At 37.6% G+C, this 21332-nt stretch overlaps 1 long non-coding RNA gene across 1 annotated transcript in view; it reads left to right on the plus strand.

Moving 5' to 3' along the window:
- The first annotated feature begins 6581 nt into the window (after positions 1 to 6581).
- Positions 6582 to 21332, plus strand: part of LOC120539793 — an 83727-nt gene continuing 68976 nt past the window's right edge. Inside the window, exons 1-2 of the long non-coding RNA XR_005635683.1 lie at positions 6582 to 6763; positions 14583 to 14867. This is a non-coding gene — a long non-coding RNA (uncharacterized LOC120539793). The remainder of the gene's footprint in view (positions 6764 to 14582; positions 14868 to 21332) is intronic.

Consider the following 21332-nt stretch of genomic DNA (forward strand, 5'->3'; position numbering starts at 1 on the left):
ACTAAGTCTAACGTATGACCTGCTTTATGTGTAGGCTGATTTATGAGTTGTCTCAAATCAAAAGAATCCAGGAGGTTCATAAATTCTTTTACTTTTAGATCACACTGATTATCTATATGAAAATTAAAGTCGGCAACTATTAGGAGTGTGTCATAGTTAGTAATTAAAATTGACATTAAGTCAGAGAATTCCTCAAAAAAGACGCGTTATATTTAGGAGGTCTATACACGGATAGTACTAGAACTTGAGAATCTCCATGGATAACAACGGCGAGATACTCAAAGGACTTGAACTTGAACTTACCAAAACTGATATCTTTACATTTTAATCGGCTCGAGTAAATGTTAGCCAATCCGCCCCCACTTGTCCACTTAGAATCATGCTTTGTGGGACAGGAATAGACTACTGAAGTCCCCCTGCAGCTCCAAGTGTGTGATTTTTACATCTATTGTTAAATTGCTTACTTACAGTATGTTGGTATTTATAGCAAACACATTTTGGGAACACCTCTCCCACATTGGTCCATTCCCTATTTGTTCTCATACCCATAATGCTTTCAGAACCTGATTGTGTGCCTTCTGGGTTGTTAAAGTACTCTAACCTCAGTACCAATGTGCATCGGGTAAACACTTTTGATGGAGGCATAAAGGTCCACAGTGTGGGTTGGAGAAGTGAAGTTTATAGTTTGACTGATATCCTGCTAGACATAATGAGAAAAGGTATTGTACAATCCTTGTCTAAAAATGTGGGTGCTGGCACTGTATTTGTTATACGCTGGGTTTGCTGAAATTATGTGTTGAAATTTACCCAAGTTCCAATAAATGGTTTTCAGAAAATTGAGTGTGAAAATGTTTTTAAAATTAAAGACAGATGGAACTCATATTGAACTGTATTAGAGTATAAGATCAAGTAATGCCAGTGCTATTTGTAATGGTATATAAAAAAGATTGGTCTTGGTTCCAAGAAAACTGTGGTGGCTGCACATCCTCAATCTCATAATGCTAAAGGAACATTGTAATTGATTTACCTGCCCTAGAACAGTAGTACAATGGTTATCTCTTTTGCTGCACCATTCCAGGAGTCAGGGTTTGAATTCTAGTCTAGTTTCTGTCTGTCCAGAATTTCTGTGCTCTCCCTTTTGATGAGGGTTTTTTCCCAGGGCTCTGATTTTCCTCTAACATCCTGAAGGTGTCCATTAAATTAATTGGCAACTGTATACAGGCACTGGTGTTGCTGAGTGAGTAAGTGCAAACTATTATACCATCTAAGGTTGATTCCTGACTTGAACCATATGTTGCTTCCCATACCATTAAAAATGAAACACATTCTCATAAATGAATGACACATATTCTTATTCTTAGCAGTTAGTACACAGGAGGTTATTCAGTCCTTCAGTTGCAGCTAATATGGATTGATAATGGGTGCAGACAAGTCATCCGTAAAACCCAGAAAGATGCCAAGAAAAGAGTAAAATATAAAAAGAATGAAAAGGTTTCATTAAGAAAATAACACAAATGAAGTGATACAAAAACGAGTGCTCAAAATAAAGGACAACACCGCAGCCTCTCTGGGCCTACCTAATCGGTCCAAAGCCCTGGTCCACTTGGTTGCCCACTAACATGAGCAGTAACACTCTTGTGTCATCATCCACCAGTCTTGTCTTACCTCCCAGCTCCAAATTTAGTAATGAACTGGCCAGAATGAACTTTCTAGGAACATCCTAGTAAACAAGAATGCCCTGCGTAACTACTGGGGCCATCCTACTAGAACTCTGCTTAGCATTCAAAGGTACTGTTGAAGTGGGCTCATAGCCAGCCAAAATCCGCAGCCATGTTTCACATAATGTGTTGAGCCTCCTTGCTGCCACCTATCAGACTGAGAACATATGCTGATTAATTACTTATCTTCAGTGCCTAGGAAGTAGTCACTTTCAAGGCTCGATTTATCAGTTTTGCTGTCCTCTGACAGTAAACCAACTAATTGTTTTGAATGACTACATGCTATAAGTCCTGCCAGCGGACATAAACTTATTTTTGGTAGGGTCCATTCCTTGTTAATGCAGTGACCCTTGTTACCTGCAGTCCTGGTCTTTACCGAGCATCCCTGTATAACATGCTCAAAAATCAACAAACTAGCTACTGTTGGGGAGCTCACTGTCAATCAGTTCCAGCTACCTCCACCTCACCTCATTGCTACCATCCTCCTAACGTGTTATGAGCACTCACAAAGGTCCTCCACATATCTCCAATGATTTAATATTATTCAAGTTTAAAGATCCTTTCATCATTTATGGGTCATATTCTTAAAAGTGGGACCACATTGACATCAATTTTGAAAATTTTACTAATGTAGCATCACTTTTCTACCCGAATATGCTTTATGCATGCATAAAATTTGTTTTCCTGCCGCTGTTCTGTTGAATCGGAAATACACCAGAGTGCATGTTTTTTGCTCTTCAGTGCAGTTTAGAAAAATGTGTTTTTTCACTTCTTTTAGTGCCTGTTCATTGCTTGATTTTCATTTAAATTCATTAGCATGTTAACATTTGGCTTCCTTAATTATTTCCATTTTTTTTTTTGTTCTTCTAAAGCAGTCAATTAGCAATGAGCAGATGCAGATGCAAGTAACATTGTATTCTAAGAAGCAGCTAAGTCAGTGTCATTTGCACCTGTGTAATTTCTCATATAAAATGAAGTGGCTGATTAAAAAATACATTTGAAAAAGGAATAAATGACAGTCAAGAGTGAATGACGATCAAGACAACCAATAAGTCTGTTAAAACAGAAAACTCGGGACCTTGTTGAGTGCGATCATTGGTATTTTGTTAACTGACTGACAGAATGTGGAAATAAGCAGGGAATGCATATAACTCGGCAAGCCACTAGATTTGAATGATTTGGCCTTTCATCTACAAAAAAATGGTTGGAAGAGAAAACAGTTATCAAGAATGGGTTGTTAATTAATTATTGTGCTTGTTTTTGCTCCAACGTGTTATTTTTTATATATTAGCATCAATTTACGCTGTTTGATGTGTTTATTTGCATGCTGAGTTTCTGGATTTCATGGGGGTGTTTTGTGTGTTTGGTCACCATGGGTGTTGCATGGCTGCTAAGCTCATGATATATAAGATGGACATCCACATTAAACAATGTCTTAACTTTAATTCATTTAAAATTTAGAATTGTAGTTAAGATTTGGTTTCCAACTTCAACTTTGGTTTAGTCCTTAAAGATATTGGTGAACAAACTAACAAATCCTTGTGTAACAGCTTTAGCTAATATCAAAGACTATTCTTTCGTTTTGCATTATCGCCGACATGTGTTAATAAAATCAATCTAATAGCAGTGATGGGAAACTTGCGTGCAATTCAGACTTTTTGAATGACTGCTTTCATCAAATCATATGAATCCATTCGCAAGCATGTACAAATCAATTCAGTGAAGCGCAATGCGAATACTAAAGCACATGCCATGTCGTGTATGATGGCATCGGTGTCTTTTATTTTGCCAACATTGGAAGATATTTAAAGTGCAAGCAAAAGAACTACGTGAATCATTAATCTCAACTTGCTTCACTTATGTTTCTTTGGATTTCAAACTATATCAATATCGGTGCACTGACGATTCCATAATTCATTATACAAGTATAATACAGTATACAATACATTTATATTAGAATGTATTAATGGATTTGTTTTGTACAATTCATTACTGGAATTGTTTTAAACTGTATATATAATATCTTTATGTCCCTTTGTACATCCCACAAACTAAGCCATACAAAACTGAACATGATAAAAAATATTCTAACAATTATTTGCTTTCTGTGGTGGGCTGGCACCCTGCCCAGGTTTGTGTCCTGCCTTGTGCCTTGTTGGCTGGGATTGGCTCCAGCAGACCCCCCGTGACCCTGTAGGTAGAAATAGCGGGTTGGATAATGGATGGATGGATTATTTGCTTTCAATTTTACTTTAGTACACACTTTTTTTTTTTTTTTTAATAGCTCATTGACCGCACTACACATGTAACATTATCTTATTGTTCTGAATTCCAGCTCAATCATTACCTTTGTATTTTACTTTAAAAAGTTGTATTAAAAGAGAAAAAATAAACCAACACTTGCTTCACCTTAACAACGGCTATATTTTTTTCTTATGGTCCCAGTATACTGTATATTTTCTTGGTATTCATTGCACAATATTAGAGCTATACAGCGGGGACTCAGAGTTCTTTGGCTTAATACATGTTAGGTTAGCTTGAGGAGGAACAGAAAGACTTTATAAATAGGCCTTATAATGTGGTTTGTTCCTGCACTGTACTAGAATCGAGTCTACTTATGACCCCATGTTGGAAGAATTGGCTTCCCACAATACATGTTTTCATTGTCAAAGAAACTCTCAGAGGCTGACACAGGAGTGGACAAACATCCGTCTCTACGTTTATCAGGAGCTGTGCTGAGAGAATCATTTTTTTGCATTCTGCACAGTGTGATACGTCTTAATGGAGGATGCCACTATCAGAGCAAGTTGGGATCCTAAATGGAAAAAAACATGTTAATTGCAGTTGACAGTGAAGGAAAACTTAAATAATGCTACAAGAAAAACTTTCTGCTGTGTCCTTCAGAGCATCTGTTCTTTGAGTGGCAACAACTTTATGTCTGGATCCATTTTTATATAATCTTCAGCGTTGTTGGGCCGGACGTGATGCGACTGGTTTTCTTCCAGGCTGTTCTCCTCCTTTATAGGGGCATAAGTGGAAAAGAATACGGTGAAACTTTCCAAGCCACCCGTCCTCCCAATACCCAAAGCACCACCCCTGTATCAATCCTCATAAAGGAATTGCCACACTTGTGTGCCTGACTGTCTATAGATGTGGATCTCTGCCAAGGATAACATCTGAATTCTAAGTAAAGTTCAACAAAATTAAAACTGTAAACAGTGGTAGGATGCTCATTATAGAATTTGTACTTCATGATAATTCTTATGTATGTTGTTTTTCAGAGATTAGACATACACTATTTTCACTCATCCAGAGCTTCACCACACTAAAGAAATTAATTAATGAAACAATGGGACAGCAATTATTAGATTTGATTAAAGATTTCAGTGAAATATCATCTGCAAAAATGAACATTTTGAATATTCTAAATTATTTTTCATAGCAAATACACATAAAGAGAAGACAGAATGTGCAATCGAGAGGGTATTGTCATTGTAAGTCTGCACATACTGAAAACTTTTTGGTAAATATGAAGTGAACCAGTTAGGAATTTAGCAGCTCAACATAATTTGCTCTGTGCAACTGAAAGAGTCATTGTTGTGCCAAATTTTAGACTTCTCCCTAAAAGTAAAACTGCAGTATTCCCTGTATCATACAAACCTAGAATTTTGTTAACGGCATAAATTAAGGCAGCTCTTGTCCTGTATTTGGGATAAATGTTTAGGTATATTTTTTAAGAGTGCGTTGTAACGTTTAAGGGTAGGTGGCAATTTGTAAGACATTAGATATGAAATGGTAAATTTGAAACTGATCAATCATTCTTTGGAACATTTAGACAGTCATTCTTAAAACGACTTAATCCAATTCAGGATCACAAAAGTCCAGAGCCTACTACAGTAGTACTACAGTGTGCCAAGCCCACTCACACCAACACTGGCACTCAAACTGGAGGCAATTTAGAGCTGCCAATTAACCTGCATATCTTTGGCAGGCAGGGAGATTGTGCAAGGCCCACAGGATTGATGGCTGGATGCAAACATTTGATTGTACATATGATTTCTATATAATACACCTGAAAAATAACATGTTTTATTTATATAGCATATTATCTCAAACTCAAGGTTACTTAACAAAAATAAAGGCACACGGAAAGTCAAAGTAAAAACTAAGAAAAACCAAATTATTTTGGATTACAAAATAAACAATAAAAACAGCATTAGGGTGTAACAGAGCAAGATGCAGAAGACTGGACTATATGGAAACTCCAACTGGATGTCCTGAAACTAGGACTCCTACTCTTCCTTTGGTCTTCTTTCTATTTGCTGAGCAACTTTGCCTTTTTTGCCAGTCTGCATTAAAGTTGGGCTGCCCACTTTTACACTCCAGCATATGAGAAATAGGCATCTTTCGGTCCTATAAGCCTTAATGCACAGAGTACACCAAGAAATCTGCAGATTACTCCATAAATATAAAAAAAAATCATTAATGTGGGGTAGCTACTGTAAAAAATAACTCGCACCATAGTTTGTGCAGGAAGGTGCTAAAAGTACAGTACAGTGTAATGTGGATAGTGGGAGGTTAGTACAGAGGTAACCGATCAGCAGCATATTTTTAAGCCATTAGTTTGGGAGTTTCTTTAGAAATAACTTGAAAGATGACCAATAGATTGCCAGTCTATTTTTCTTCACTGAAGCAGGGATTAACAATAAAAACCATTCCACCAAAGTGAAACGGCTGTTTTACAAAGTGTATTCACATCGATCGGTTTTATGAAGCGGCGTTCTTATTTATCGATACGTGTGCCTTTTACAGCAATTTAGATCAAGTGTGATCCTCGACAGCTGCAGTGGTTGCAGATTTTTTTTATGGACTCAATTTCCTAATTAGAAGCCAGTTACTGTTCAAGTAAAAAATTTTCTTTCCTTTTAGTCGATACGGTGGTCTAGGAGTGCACATCCCGAACACACACGCTGTCTACGACGTGTGGATTGTGGAAGTGGGCAGCAACAATTCAAAGAATCGAGTGGAAAACGAGAAGAGAAAAGGTGCGTTTAAAATTCAAAATAAGTGCGATTTTTTTTTTTTTTTTTAAAGGAAAGGTGCAGATTTTAATAAACAAGGCTGAGCAGCATTTAGAAGAGAGTGTAGCCTTTTTTTTTTTCAAAAGGCGTCTGCTGGAAATAAAAATGTATGCCAGAAATGACGTCACGCATACACTATTAGTAGATGGCACGCTGTTTCTTTGCACCTCCCGGCCACCGTAGATAACTTGCTTGTTAAGATTTACAATCCTTAATTGCTTATGTTAGCCTTATTCAGCTGCACTCACTATGTATTTTTACTACTTCTTGTTTTGTTAACCAGTTATCAAATAACAATGAGATAAAAATGACAAAAGGAGCTATCCGCTTGCCGTCTAACTCGCCCCACTATAAACATCTGTTGGTTCAACATTGACGATTGTTTATTAAAAAAAAAACTATTTGGACAGGAATGGATGAGAATAAACGTGATGGACTGAGATTCACTAAACTGGTTCAGTCATTTGGATAATCATCTTAGAAAAGAAAAATTACATTAAAGCCATGGAATTAAATGACAAGTTCTGTTAACAACAAGGAGCGGTTTCTATATAACCAAATGTGTTGGAACAAAACCCTGCAGTCACTGCACTACCATAGGATTGTTATTAACACTCACATAGTGCTCTTCTTCTCTGTCCTACCGTTTGCCGTCCTCTTCGTTCGGACTGACTCCGGCGTCTGTGATTTTGGCGGGTGATTGGAGGCTATAGCCCGAAGGCTCCATCCTTGAGTTCCAAATTTGATGGATTTAAACAACAGTACATGACAGTACAGTATCTGGAATTTTTAACAGAGCAGAGGTCGGTATGTGTCGAGGTAGACTTTTTATTGTCGCCCACGGAAATTATAGCATCTTACTTGGACCGCCCATTGGAGTCCATTCCACCTACTTGGAGCTCCAGGGTGGAGGCTCCTGATTCCACATTTGCGTTTTGGCGGTGAGTAGGGTACTCCTGTTTAAGCTGCAGATCTCTTTTCCTAGGCTTTTGGTAAATACATTATGTGTATAAAATCATTGGTGTATTTTAGCGTACTTTATGGGTCAATATGATGTACAGTATACTATTTTTATGGCGGCGGTAATTCTACTATGGGTGGCTACGTTTACTATATGAACGTTTTGATTGAGACTGTAAAAACATTCAAATGCGTTTCAGTCATAAATAAAACGGAGGTCGTGGTACTAAGTGAAAATAAATTTCACGAAGCACACTTATGAAATCGACAGCAAACTGAATAAGTCTGTCCTGAAAAGTCCCGTCCGCGATTATGCACGCACTCGGCATGTTTAAGCAGCCCCGACAACCGATCGTTGGTGACATATGTAACCGATCGTTGGAGTGTAACATTTATAGACTGGATACCTGCTGTTTAAAATTTGTAGCTGCTGGGGTACAAATGAGAGCTTGGGGGAAATTCAGAGTTTTATTTGCTAGAAAATAGAGAAACATTTAACAAAGACAGTGACGTTCTTTTCAGCAGTTGAACAAGAAATGGCACTTGGTCTGTAATAAATGATAACATACATGAAATGCGTCCACTAGCATCTGTACCATTCTAGTTAAATGCCAAAGTGCCGTTCTGAATTAGTGCATTACATAATTAAATATTACTGTAACTATTCAGGTTTTAGAAAGTTTCTTTTAAGTTGTCCAGTTTAATTGTAAACGTAGTCGTTTGTGAACGCCATACTTGAAACGCTTAAAACAGTTACGTACTCAATAGTATTGTGAGTCGTGTTTGGCAACAAGTGAAAATTATGTGCAATATAGTTAAGCATAGCTAGAATGTTAATCTATAGCATATGCAGACATATATTGCGCAACCAAAAAGAAAAACCGTAGTTTACACAACAACGTTTAATAAAGGAGTTTGCCTTCATTAGACTGATTGCACAGTATGACTGGCCATAGACGACAATGTTTAAAAAGACTTAAGGCTGTGTCATATTAAGACTTATCAGTCGTAGCATTCTTCTACATATTCTTGGCCAATCGGATAAAGCTGATCGTCCAACGTGACAAGCCTAACGACTGGGACCTGGTGCTGGGAGATTCGTGAACGACTTTGTCCACCTCTTTTTAGAGAAATGATCGAGTCGGTTCATTGATGCGCAACTGAAGTAGTGCTAAAGCGCATGCGTTTACTGCGTGACGTCATAACAACGCTAACCATAGACATACTGTATATAGATAGACGCTGCATTCACTGTTTTGCCCAGTCGACACGATACGTTAGCGCATCCGCCATATTGCGAGTGGCAACAGTGCCATTTAAACTAATGCAGGTAGACGTGGAAACCGGGTTTTCTGATGAAAAAACAATAACGTTTAAAACTGTATCGTTTACCTACAACAGATTTTGGCGAATCGTTTACATGCAATTAATTATATCCATTTATACACTAATAATGGCACTTATTTAATATTATTGTTATTAATATTATTATTAAATAATTCCTCCCATATAAGTAACATTTCTCAGACTGCCTTCTTCCATCTCTGAAACATTTCTAGACTTCGTCCTGTTCTTAAGCAACACAGTACTTTAGTGTTGGTTAATGCCCTTGTCACCACACGTATAGATTACTGTAATGCTATTCTATCTGGTATCCCACAAAAACGTATCCATCGCTTACAACTTCTTCAAAATTCTGCTGCTATGATAATAACCTGTTCTAAATCCACTGAACATATTACACCTATTCTTTCTCAACTTCACTGGCTCCCTGTTCACTACTGAATACAATACAAAATACCGCTCTTAACATTTAAAGCCCCCCCCTATCTCACTGATCTCCTACAGATTTACTCGCTCACTCAGATCCTGTAATTTGAGAGTATTCAGTCTGGCAATATGGTGCCGCCTTAGTTTGTGTAAGACAGACACAACTTAAAGACATTAGCATGAAATGGTGGTTGTCAATTTCAAACTGTTTCCTCAATGTGCTCCTTGAGAAAAAAACACGCCATCTGAACCAATCTCAGCCTGAACCAACTGATTGATCAAAGATACACTGACAGTTTGCCCTAATGTCAACTGTCGGATAACACACACAGCTACTTTGACCACCTTGACTGTACCCTCAGAAGGAATCATCAAACCTCCTTTGTTTTTTTAATGTGAGCAAGTGGTAGCTTTGATCATATGATGTCGGTACAGCATCTGTTACCAAACTAGCATGGCACACATCACAGGACAGCTTTCTGAAAATCCCGTCTAAGGGCTATCTTCCACTGCTTCCTGAGGTGTATTTCTTTGGGAAACCTTAACAGTTTGAGAAATGTTAACAGTTAACAACAATCTACATAGTTAGTGACTAAATACGTTTAGCCAAAATGTTGTCTGGAGGCTCACTTGAGCACATGAATGCATAGCTTTGCTAGCTTAGCCTGGCGTAGCTAAAGTTAAGATTATAACACAGGATTTTCTAATGGCCAAATATAACCAAAACAATTGTTCAGCCTTACCTACAGTATGAAATGTAATCCCCCGGGATCTGGTTTGGAGCATACCGCAGTTTGTACAATCCCAAACAGCATATGCATGAGGCATCTTTATTCATTACTTTACTCCACAGCAGTGCCACTCGCAATATGGCGGCGATGTTGACATACGATGCTGCTGGCCATGTGGCGTTTAGTCTATGTCTATGACGCTAACCCCATATTCTTAAATTACTGTAATCTTATTTCCGCTAAGAAATTGCGGTCAAAACCCCAGCCGTCTGTATACGTGATGCGATCAGATTCCCCACCCACCCAAACTACAGCATAAGCTATCCTAAAATGAATCAAAAGAATCACTTTAACAAGTAATTTGAAAGAGTAGATTCAGTAAATTGAATTGAAATTCCCATCATTGCTGAGACCAGTGACAGGCTTTGATAAAGTCAAACATGTAGGCGGACTTTTTATGCAAGAGAGCTGACAACCAAATGAACCAATGAGTGCTCATCTGGAACTACAATGCATAGAGTAGACTGTAATGATGAGGAGTAAGGAACACGTGTGTTTTGAACATCAGAAACAAGAGAAGCTCATCTGTCTGAAGTCTCGTATTTTACATACCATAACAGAATGGAGAAAAAGAGAATAAAATGGCAGAAACTATGACTGAATTTGTTGCAGCTGTTAACCCATTTGAACAGCACTCTGTTGTTCAGGCAGCACACTATTGGCTGTCAGAAAAAGGGGCAAAGATGAGTGCACTAGGTGATTGACAGTCTGTAAATTTATTACTATTTAATTTAATATTGTTTCTTTGTATCAGTATACTGCTGCTGGATTATGTGAATTTCCCCTTGGGATTAATAAAGTATCTATCTATCTATCTATCTATCTATCTATCTATCTATCTATCTATCTATCTATCTATCTATCTATCTATCTATCTAGATTTATTAGAACTGGGACAGTTTAACATCTGTGGCAGAGCGACGGGCATTAAGCAAACTCCTGTCAATCATGAAGAATCCACTGCATCCACTGAACAGTGTCATCTCCAGACAGAGGAGTAGCTTCAGTGACAGACTTTTGTCACTGTCCTGCTCCACTGACAGACTGAGGAGATCGTTCCTCCCCCACACTATGCGACTCTTCAATTCCACCCGGGGGAGTAAATGCTAACATTAATTTTATTTTTATTTTTTTCATTTTTTTCATTTTTATTACTATTTAATTTAATATTGTTTCTTTTTATCAGTATACTGCTGCTGGATTATGTGAGTTTCCCCTTGGGATTAATAAAGTATCTATCTATCTATCTATCTATCTATCTATCTATCTATCTATCTATCTATCTATCTATCTATCTATCTATCTAAATCTGACATGGGCAGCGAGTTTCATTTTTGCCATGGCGCAGTGATGTCCTACGACGAAAAGTCACATAATGTAACTTTGGCTTTACCTGTGCGTGGATGCTACAGAATGATTTTTGTTTTTACACAGTCAGCCTTGCGTGGTTGTGCCTAAATTATATCATCTAGTCAGTGTCATTGATACAACAGTAGATAATTAGATTCACATAGATTCACTCAACTCCACCACCAACCCCCATCAAAATAATGCGCACAGTTTTTGCTATACTGTATATGGATTCTACTAATTGTGTTAGTTTTTGCAATTCTCTGGGTTTAAATATTATGGGGGCAGTGCTGTCCTTCCTGTTTAAAATAATTTATTGGATTTACTCAATAACAATATGGCAGCAATTTACAAGCAATATTACTGAGTAAATTCAACTATATGGTTTTTGAATGATATGAACTTGTATTGGGTAAAAAGTAATGATATAAAATAATTTGAAAACAGGAAAAAATATATTGACAATGTTCAAATTGTAGTAAAATATTTGGAGTCCTTTATTTACTGCACTTAACTGCTTTTGCTAAAAATAATTGTATCTTACATATGAATTTCAGTACATTTTAAGCAATTCAATAAACATTTGTAGGTTACATTTTTAACACTAGAATTACCAGAGCCTACGAAAAAGCTCATAGATCTGTCCCACCATAAATCGCTTCGCACCTCTCCGTCAGCGTCTTTTGCCCTTTAAATGTGTAGATAAGCAGCAAACAGCAAGCAGCCTGCTGTCACATCCCCCCACCCCGCACAGTTTTCTCAGCTCAAGTCTGTTTACCTTCATGTCAGTTGCTTAGAGTTGTACAGAGTGAGAAGTCAAGCAAAATGACACATTTCATAAATACTATATCGTTATTTGGAACACTTGCATTTCATGCATGTTCCGTGTCTACAACGATCTATGTAAACACATTGTTAAAACAGAAAGGTTTTTCATGTTTTAGTAATAATTGACAAAATGTAGACTTTCAGCTTTAATTCAGTGGGTTGAACAAAAAGATTGCATAAAAATTTGAGGCAACTAAAGCATTTTTTAACACTTATTTTAAAATTACTTAATTCATTTTTATTTACATTAGTAAATTTAATTGAAAAAAGTAAATATTTACCATTTAGTGTTTGATGGGATTCCCAACATCTTCTCCCAAGTACTCGAAAACTGTCAACATATTGTATAACCACTTTTTATTGTCTCAACATTTGTGTTTAGGCTCTGCAGTTAAATACATTGACTAAATATTTGTTTACATAAGTGAGCACCTAAGCAATCATGTTACTCTAAAGTAATGTCCATGTAATTGTTGAATTTAATAGAAAAGTTTAAGATAAATGTAAGCAAAAACAAACAAACAAAAAACAACACTCATCTTTAAGACCATCATTCATGTTTTGAATCTTTGCCTGTGTGCTGCACCCTTGGACCCAAAAATAGACAGCAATTTAGGGGTATAGCAGTCCAGTAATAATATAAACTGGACCTCTAAGTTCAATCTCTTGAATTTGTCAGCCATCTTTACAACAGAAGTTTTACTGGCTGTTTAAAACTAACCTGAGATATCCTAAATAGGGCTGAGCATCTGTCTTTGATGTCTTAAATACTTGGACATTTGATTACGTTTTTCCCATCAGCTCTTTGACAACATTCATGTTGTCTTTCTTTTTTGCTCCAGCAATTTGATTGATCCTTTCTTGTTCAAGGTTATCTTAATCCTCACTAGCTGGGTAAGACTGGATATAATTGAACTTAACCTTCAAGGGTTTCTTAATGTTTATGTGAGATTTTATGTCATCTGGATGTTTATGCTTTAGGGAGTTGCATGTTATATACAGTATATCTCTGAAAGCTTAGTACGATAATTGGCTTTTTATACTTGAAGATGCTTTCCATCCAAACATAGTAACCAGAATAACATTCAAGCGGATAGGAACTGAATATTTAAATACAGTGTGTCGGCTTCTTAAGGATATCAGACTTTATGTTTTGGTGATTCCAAAGACTACCATCGCATTTATCGTCATTGTTTCCACGTTCAAGGGTAAGTTGTGTTTCCAGAAAAAAATGTGGAAATATTAACTCATTCAACTAGGGAAGTCTTTTATGGCTACTAGTTACTGGCATTTGACCATGTTATCTAAACAGTGACCATCCTCAGAACTCGGGGGGAAAAGGACAGGAAAGTTTAGTTGCTTGTAGACTGCTGCTCAGTCACAGAGGTTTCGTTTTCGGGATACAGTGTGAAGACCACAGGAGTAATACTCACAGCCTTGACTGTAGTCTTGTTCTTGATTTAATCAGTTCTATGGCAAGTGAAATAATCATCAAATTGAGGATCCGGGTATTGCAGAGTAAAATCACCAACAGTGTTCTAAGCATTCTTCACTGCCTGGTTGAGATTTTTCAGTGTCGCTGGAATTCCTGATAGGAGAGTAAGCTTTTCAGGTCTGTGATGAAACATCACTCTCATTTCCACAAATTTCATGTTGGCATTCAAAGTAAAATGGGGAAAAAGGAAAAAAAGATAAGAGATTTAATAATTTGGCACGAGTTTATACTCCGATTGTTTGAACATTTTGCAAAAGACTGAATGGTTTCTATTAAGGGATGGAAAACAAATAAGTTTAAAATTTACTTGAATTCACTAGGTTAATTAAATTCATTTTATGTTTTATGAATCTACTAAGTGCAGAAGGTACATTCTGCGTTTTTAAATGTTTTCTGATGATTTACCAAGAAACTGAGTAATTTTTACTCACTTTTTTTTTGAAAATTGATATTTTAAGGTTTAAAACATTACCTAATTAGGGCAAATGATGTAACGTTTCATTGTAACCATATGCATTGCTAAAATGTTTTAAACCCAACGAGATACCTGTTTTGAAATTGACTTTCCTAACCATCAATATTTTTCCAGTGTATTCCAAATGAAAGAGCCTTAGGTGCTCCACGGACCAAGCACTGCATTTCTTCATAATGAAATTGAGAAGACCATCAAGAATAATAGCCTTGACAATCTCAGCAAAATCTAGAAGGCCACCAGTAGAGTCATAAGGCAACATCATTGCAACAGAATATCGTGTTCCATGGAAGGAAATGGTTTTTCACAACTATACAATGCTTCAGTTTTGGTGTGCTTCTATAATAGAGTTCTGGATGCAAAACATGGACTGACACTGAAGACACTTTTGAGACACACAAGGTAGGTGTGGTAACATTGCTTTTGTGAGTAGTAAACCAACATTAGCTGGTGTTTACTTGAAATTGTGCGTAAGCACTAATTTAAAGAAGCTGTGTTTGGACTCAAAGTATATGGTCTACAAAGTAAGGTCCAAAAGCTTCAATTAGTACAGGTAATGCACTGAAAATGTTGTTTGGGAGATAATCACTGCTATTGAAACACTTCTGACTATTTATGGTGGTGTTTAGTTATCTTCATCTCAAGATAAACACTTTGTACAATGAGGACAGGTGGCACAGTTAGGCCAATACTGTACTGTCTTTCAGGATCATAGTTATCTGCCATGTAGAATCAATCAAAGGAGTCCCTGGTCCTATCATGCACGGTTATAAGCTGATGCAAACCTTACATGTAAAAGAAAGGTTCTGTTGAGTCTGTTTTTCCCTCCTAAAATTGATATATGGATAAATGTGTCCTGAGTGCTTCCCAAGTTTTAAACAAAGATGGGCAACCAGAACACAAATAAGGTATACAGCTTCCATGACCAGTTGTCTCATGCTACAGCCAGTAAAGTTTTGAAGATGTGCCTTTTGTAGGAATTCTAACCTACATAACTTGCATTTCCACATCATGAATATAAATATTTATATATTTATATAATTTATAATATAACTTATAAAGCAAAGGGAAAAAGCAAATCATTATTTAGGTGGCTGTTTAAAAAAATTGTGTGAATGTAAATTCATGCCAGTTTAGGTCAGGTTGGGGAGCATGTATTGGTACAGCATGAGGCCGCACCAACCACATGACAAAGCAGCTCGGGATTCTGGTTGGCAACCCCCCAGGCAGACACGGCCTGGATCAGCGGCACGGGTCCTCAACAAGGAGGATCCTGTGAGCCGGATCACTTTGGGCAATCATGTCACATGGCCGTAGTGCCGTAACTGGCGCTTCCTCACAATGCAGGTAATGTGTCTCATTCGGGACTCCGTAAGCAACCACTCATTCAAAGTCAAAGGGAACTTTATTGTAATATCAATCATATACAAGTATACAGATAGACGAAATTGTGAAGCTCAGCGTCCACAGTGTAACAACATGAAGTGCAAAAAAAAAAAAGAAGTAGCAGCAATATTGATGTGTAGTAAGCAATATGAACATTGATGCAATGAATGGTATTATGCAATCTAGATACATAAATATAGTCAATAAATATGTAATAAATAAATAACAGATATAGATAATACAGAAATTATCAGTGTATGATAATAGTTGTTTAAGACATGTGTAAACAATGACAGGTCAAAATGTTTCACAGCAGATGGGTATCAAAGAATGTCAAAGTGCAGTGTGCAAAATACTTAAAGGTCAGTAAGAGATTTTCAGTTCTTTTCTCCATGCACACTAGTCTTTGCAGGAAAGTGGCTTGCATGTATAAAAGTTCTGTTTTTAGAGGTGGTTGAGGCAGTGTGGAAGATCCCAGGGGGCAGCATGGTGTTAAGGAGTCTGACAGTTTCGACACAAAGTCAAACCAGTGGTACCCAAGGATTCACCAAAGAGACACAGTACCTAAGGAATCCATTCTTCATCGCAGTTCACTTAATAGTGTCCATGTCTTGCAACCATATAGCAAAATAGGAAGCACCAGCACTCTAAAGGCTTGGACCTTCGTCCTTTTGCAAGGATATCAGGAGTGCCACACACCCCTTTCCAGCGACATCATGATCCCCCAAACCTCTCTCAATTCCTCTAGGTCTACACTCTCTGCAGAAAGAAACACTGATGATGACTGTGCCCAAAAGGCCATTAAAGGCTTGGATCTTGGTTTTTATCCAGGACACTCACAAGCCCAGACACTCAAACTCCTCACTCGGTCTCTCAAAGGTCCCAGTAAGAGCCTCCATTGTCTCTGTGAAGAGCATCATTTTCAAAGTCAAGATTAGTGAATCTTTCTTCACCAACAGATGCCCTACGGAGGCTGGACCCCACAATACTACCCAACACCAAGTCCATGCATGTATTGAAAAGAGTAGGAACAAGAACACTGACAAACCCAAGGATCAACTGGGAAAAACTCAGAGGTTCTGCCACCATTCTGCACAGCGCTCACAGTACCAGTGTACAGGCAGGATCCCATGAAGTCTCAGGATGTCTCACAGGGAAGCTCAATCATTTGAGTTGAACGCTTTACAAAAATTGACAAAGGCTGCCAAAATTCTTTTTTTTTTTGCTTCATGAGAATCCTCAGTGCACATCAGCATGCCACTAGTTAAACTAAGCTGTTCTTGTACATTGTACAGTTGATTTTAGTCTTTGTAATCTAATATAATGAGGAGAAATTGTTTCTTACCTGTTCAGAGCTGAATTTCTGAAAGACTGACACAAGCTATGTTGAAACCCTTGCAATTACTGTAAAGTGAACTATTACATCAGGAGGTGCCTCTGTAAATTCAAACAGTGCATAATGCCATGAAGTAGGTTGACAAAAGTAATTCCTTTGAATCTAAATACAGTATTTGGATCAAGTGTATTTCGCTAAAGTTTTTTCACAATAGACATTAATGCAAATAATTGTTACACACATTGTAAATACAGATTATGCTAGCAATACAAAATAAAATATTCAAAATAATTGTTACACAACAATGTAAATACGGATTATGCTCGGTATTTTAAAATAAAATGTATTCCAACTCTACTCCTAGAAATGTACATCAATATTAATTATTCTTATATTTTGTATTATATTATTGTTATATTTTATACTAGCCAACCCGCGGCGTACCATACGCCGCATAATCAGGCCGTTTTTTTTAATGATTTTTAAGCACAGGGAGAAAAGTAACATTTGAAAAATCGGTAATGTAATAAATCAGCAAGAAAAGCAACATTGTAACAATGCACGGAACGAACCAACACACAATTGTCTGTGACTGAAAACTGGCGGACCGGAGGGATGGGGGTGCACGGCGCGGAGGCTGGAACGGGAGGAGAGGAGAAGGACATCCATTAAGCTCCGTCCGTCATGCTAGTCTGCTGATTTCTTGTTCAGTATGCACTGCCCGCTCATGTGCCCACCTCCAACTCGTCACTTGAGTCGTCGTCTTTATACAGTCCAGATGTACGTGTGACTGACGTAGACTTTTCATTGCTCTGTGCGGATCTGGCTGCCTTTCTATATATAATCCACCAAGACACCCGACGACGGTAGTAGCGAGGGGTTGTGTGAACAAAGTGCAGGAGCATCTAAGAAGACGCATGTTTGTCGCGGATGCGAATTGCTGTATGTAGCGTGTAAAACAGTTTGCTATGGTGCACGCGGTCATGCGTTGTAACCGAAAACCCGGTTTTTAAAGACTGGTTACTTCATTGTGTTTTAACCTCAGTTGCAAAGGAATGTTTCAAGGAACCTATGGGATACCCCTTGGTTTTGGCTGCTTTTCCATATATAATCCACCAAGATACCCGACCACGGTAAGAGGGGGGGTGTGCACAAAGGGTAGGGACGTAATGAGTGGGAGCGTATGAGTCACACTTAGTGGGAATTCCACGGCTTACCCACGCCTGTCTGCGCTGGGTAGACACACGGTCAATCTCATGCATAATTATTTATTGAATGCTAAACAGTTCTGGAAAGACACGGATGTCTAAAACGGGTTGGTGTGAGAATACAACAGTAAGTGAATGAAAAGATGGAACTCTGGAGAGAGCAAAATACAACACAATAGTGAACCCGCGGCATAACAAATGCTGCGTGGCTCAGACGTGCATATGGACTCTTACCACAGATGAAAGGGACTAACTGGGTGGTCGGTGAGTTTTTGCGTCCGGGCAAATGGGCAGGCAGTGTGAATGCCTAGAGAGCGAGGGTAGATGCCGGCCGGTGAAAAAGGAGTGTTGGTGGGCAGGAAAACGTCTTCCGTGTTCCTGCAGGAGCATCTTAGGAAGATGCATGTTTGTCGCGGATGCGAATTGCTGTATGTAGAGTGTAAAACAGTTTGCTATGGTGCACGCGGTCGTGCGTCGTAGCGGTTTACGTAAAGTCGGTTTTTAAAGACTGCTTACTTCATTGTGCTTTAACCTTAGTTGTAAAGGATTTTTTTAAGGATCCCATGGGATACCCCTCGCAAACCGTTTCACACGCTGCATATGGCGATTCACCTCGCGAGAAACATGCCTCTATGAACAGTCAACGTAGCTCGGAGGTGCATGACATGCACATGACATTAACCTGACCTGCACTGCATGTGGCCTCTACGACAGACGAATATAAATGATGCCATTTTTTCTGTGTCGTTGCGTCCGAGTTGGTGGGCGTGTCTCCTTCCTGCGTGCGCCATAGGTGTCTCACTTGTCGGCTTAGTGAATCCACGCCCCTTCAGGCGTGCTTTCCATGGTTGTCTTGCCTTAGTGAATTATATATATATATATAGATTATTCTTATATTTTAGTTACCAGAATAAGAATAAGAAGTTAACTTTCCAGTGAGACTGGCTTAAATGGGTGGAAAAGTTAAAAATCTAGGATCAACAATATCAAAGGATGTGTAGCTGGATTTGGAAATAAACTATGGAATTCAATTAGGTTGCAAGAACTGGAAAAATGTATTTAAAGTGTTATGTGACTGAAAAATGAGTGCAAGAGTGAAGGGTAAAGTTTTTAAAAGAGTGGTCGCACCATCATTGTTGTATGGTTCAGAAACCTGGAGAATTTAAAAAGGGGCATGCTAGGAAACTAGATGCTAAAGAAATGAGAATGTTGAGATGCAGGTGTGGAGCAACAAAGCTTAATTTGATCAGGAATGAAAAAGGTAGAGGTACAGTTAAAGTTGGAGAAATATCTAAGCAAATACAGGAAGACAGGTTAAGGTGGTACAGGTATGTAATAAGAAGAGAAGTGAACAATGTGGGGCAGAAGAGACATATATATGTAAGAAAAGAAAAAAAGAAAGTGGACAGAATGTGTGATAGGGGATGAAAGAGCACATGGATCGACTTTTGTCCTTTTATTACTTTTTTGTGTACGAAGTATAGGGAAAGTATTGTAATTGTCCAAGGATTCAATGTTGAGATTTGGATGAAACTCAACATTTTAGACCTCCCTGATTCCGAAAATACCATTTTTGGAATTATGTCTGTGTGTCTGTGTGGGTGTGTATGTAAACACGATAGCTTGAGTACACTTTCACTTATGTCAACCAAATTTTGCATACAAATATTAGGTACAAAGCGTAGATTTCTGTCAGCTTTTGGGCTATTTCTGTTATCTGAAACTGGTGCTTTACCTTTTATTCATGCATCTGCAGAGTCTGATTTATTCAACTTTACTTTTATAATAATTGTTCGATATATTATTAATTTGATTTGATTTGTTATTGAGGGTTCTTTAATATACATAATATAGAAATACAGTATAATTATTGTCTTATGGTTTACTCTTCAAATATCCACCCCCATATACTCATCTGAGTATATGAGAAAGTCTAGGGGATACCACTCCCTGTTTTATATATATACTTTGTATTTGGTTAATTTTTTTACAACAATCTAGCATGGATATAGTAGTGGTCCACATTCTCACAAGATAATTTCTAAGTTTGAGCTGATCATGAAACATTATTCATTTCTGAATTAAACATTTTCACTATTGGGTGGCAAGAGATCAAATCATTTGTGACACCTGTCATCGAATCATAATATTTGAGGGACCAAATGGGTCATTAAACATTCATTTTTGCTTGACATATTTTGAATTATTCGTACTATTGGTTTATGAAAATTTGTATACATACACTATTGATTTAAATGTATACAGTATTACAAAGTAAACTACATTGGTCCATGTGTATGTATTGGTTTGTGAGCTGTGAGACAGCGGCATTAAGTTATTTGTCCCCTTGTAAGCAAATGTGTTACCGAGTATGGGTTTGTTCTTGTTGTACCCTGTGATTGATTGATATTCAATCCAGAGCTATAACTTACTATTGGGAAACCGATGAATATTCATAGCTTGCTTTAAACCCATGTTTCTCAGGTATCACGCATAAAATGCTGATGTCTGATTACATATTGACCCTTTTCCTAAACTCTATCTGAAATTGCCTCCACTAGTAGGAGAGTGGTCTTTTTGCCCTTCTCACTACAACTAATCACATAATCAACCAATATACTACAGTAGTATGAACCCAAAACTAACATACTGATAAACAAGTACAAGATATAGAGTGCTTAAAAGTAATTCTACCCCTAACCCTTTTTTCACATGAATAACATTCTCAGCCTAGGATTTTGATCAATTTGACTGGGAATTTTTGTCTTGTTGACCAAAAAAGAAAATTTTCAGCCATTAAATAATTAAGTTTCAAAAACTAAAATGTCAAAAATCTATGTGTATTAATCCCCCTATTTAGTACTTGGTTGAGCAACCTCTCGTGGCTTTTACAGCATGTATGTTTTTGTCTAAGTTCATAATTTTGTACATTGTGAT

This window comes from Polypterus senegalus, chromosome 11, assembly GCF_016835505.1.
Source record: "Polypterus senegalus isolate Bchr_013 chromosome 11, ASM1683550v1, whole genome shotgun sequence".
NCBI classification, from domain to species: Eukaryota; Metazoa; Chordata; class Cladistia; order Polypteriformes; family Polypteridae; genus Polypterus; species Polypterus senegalus.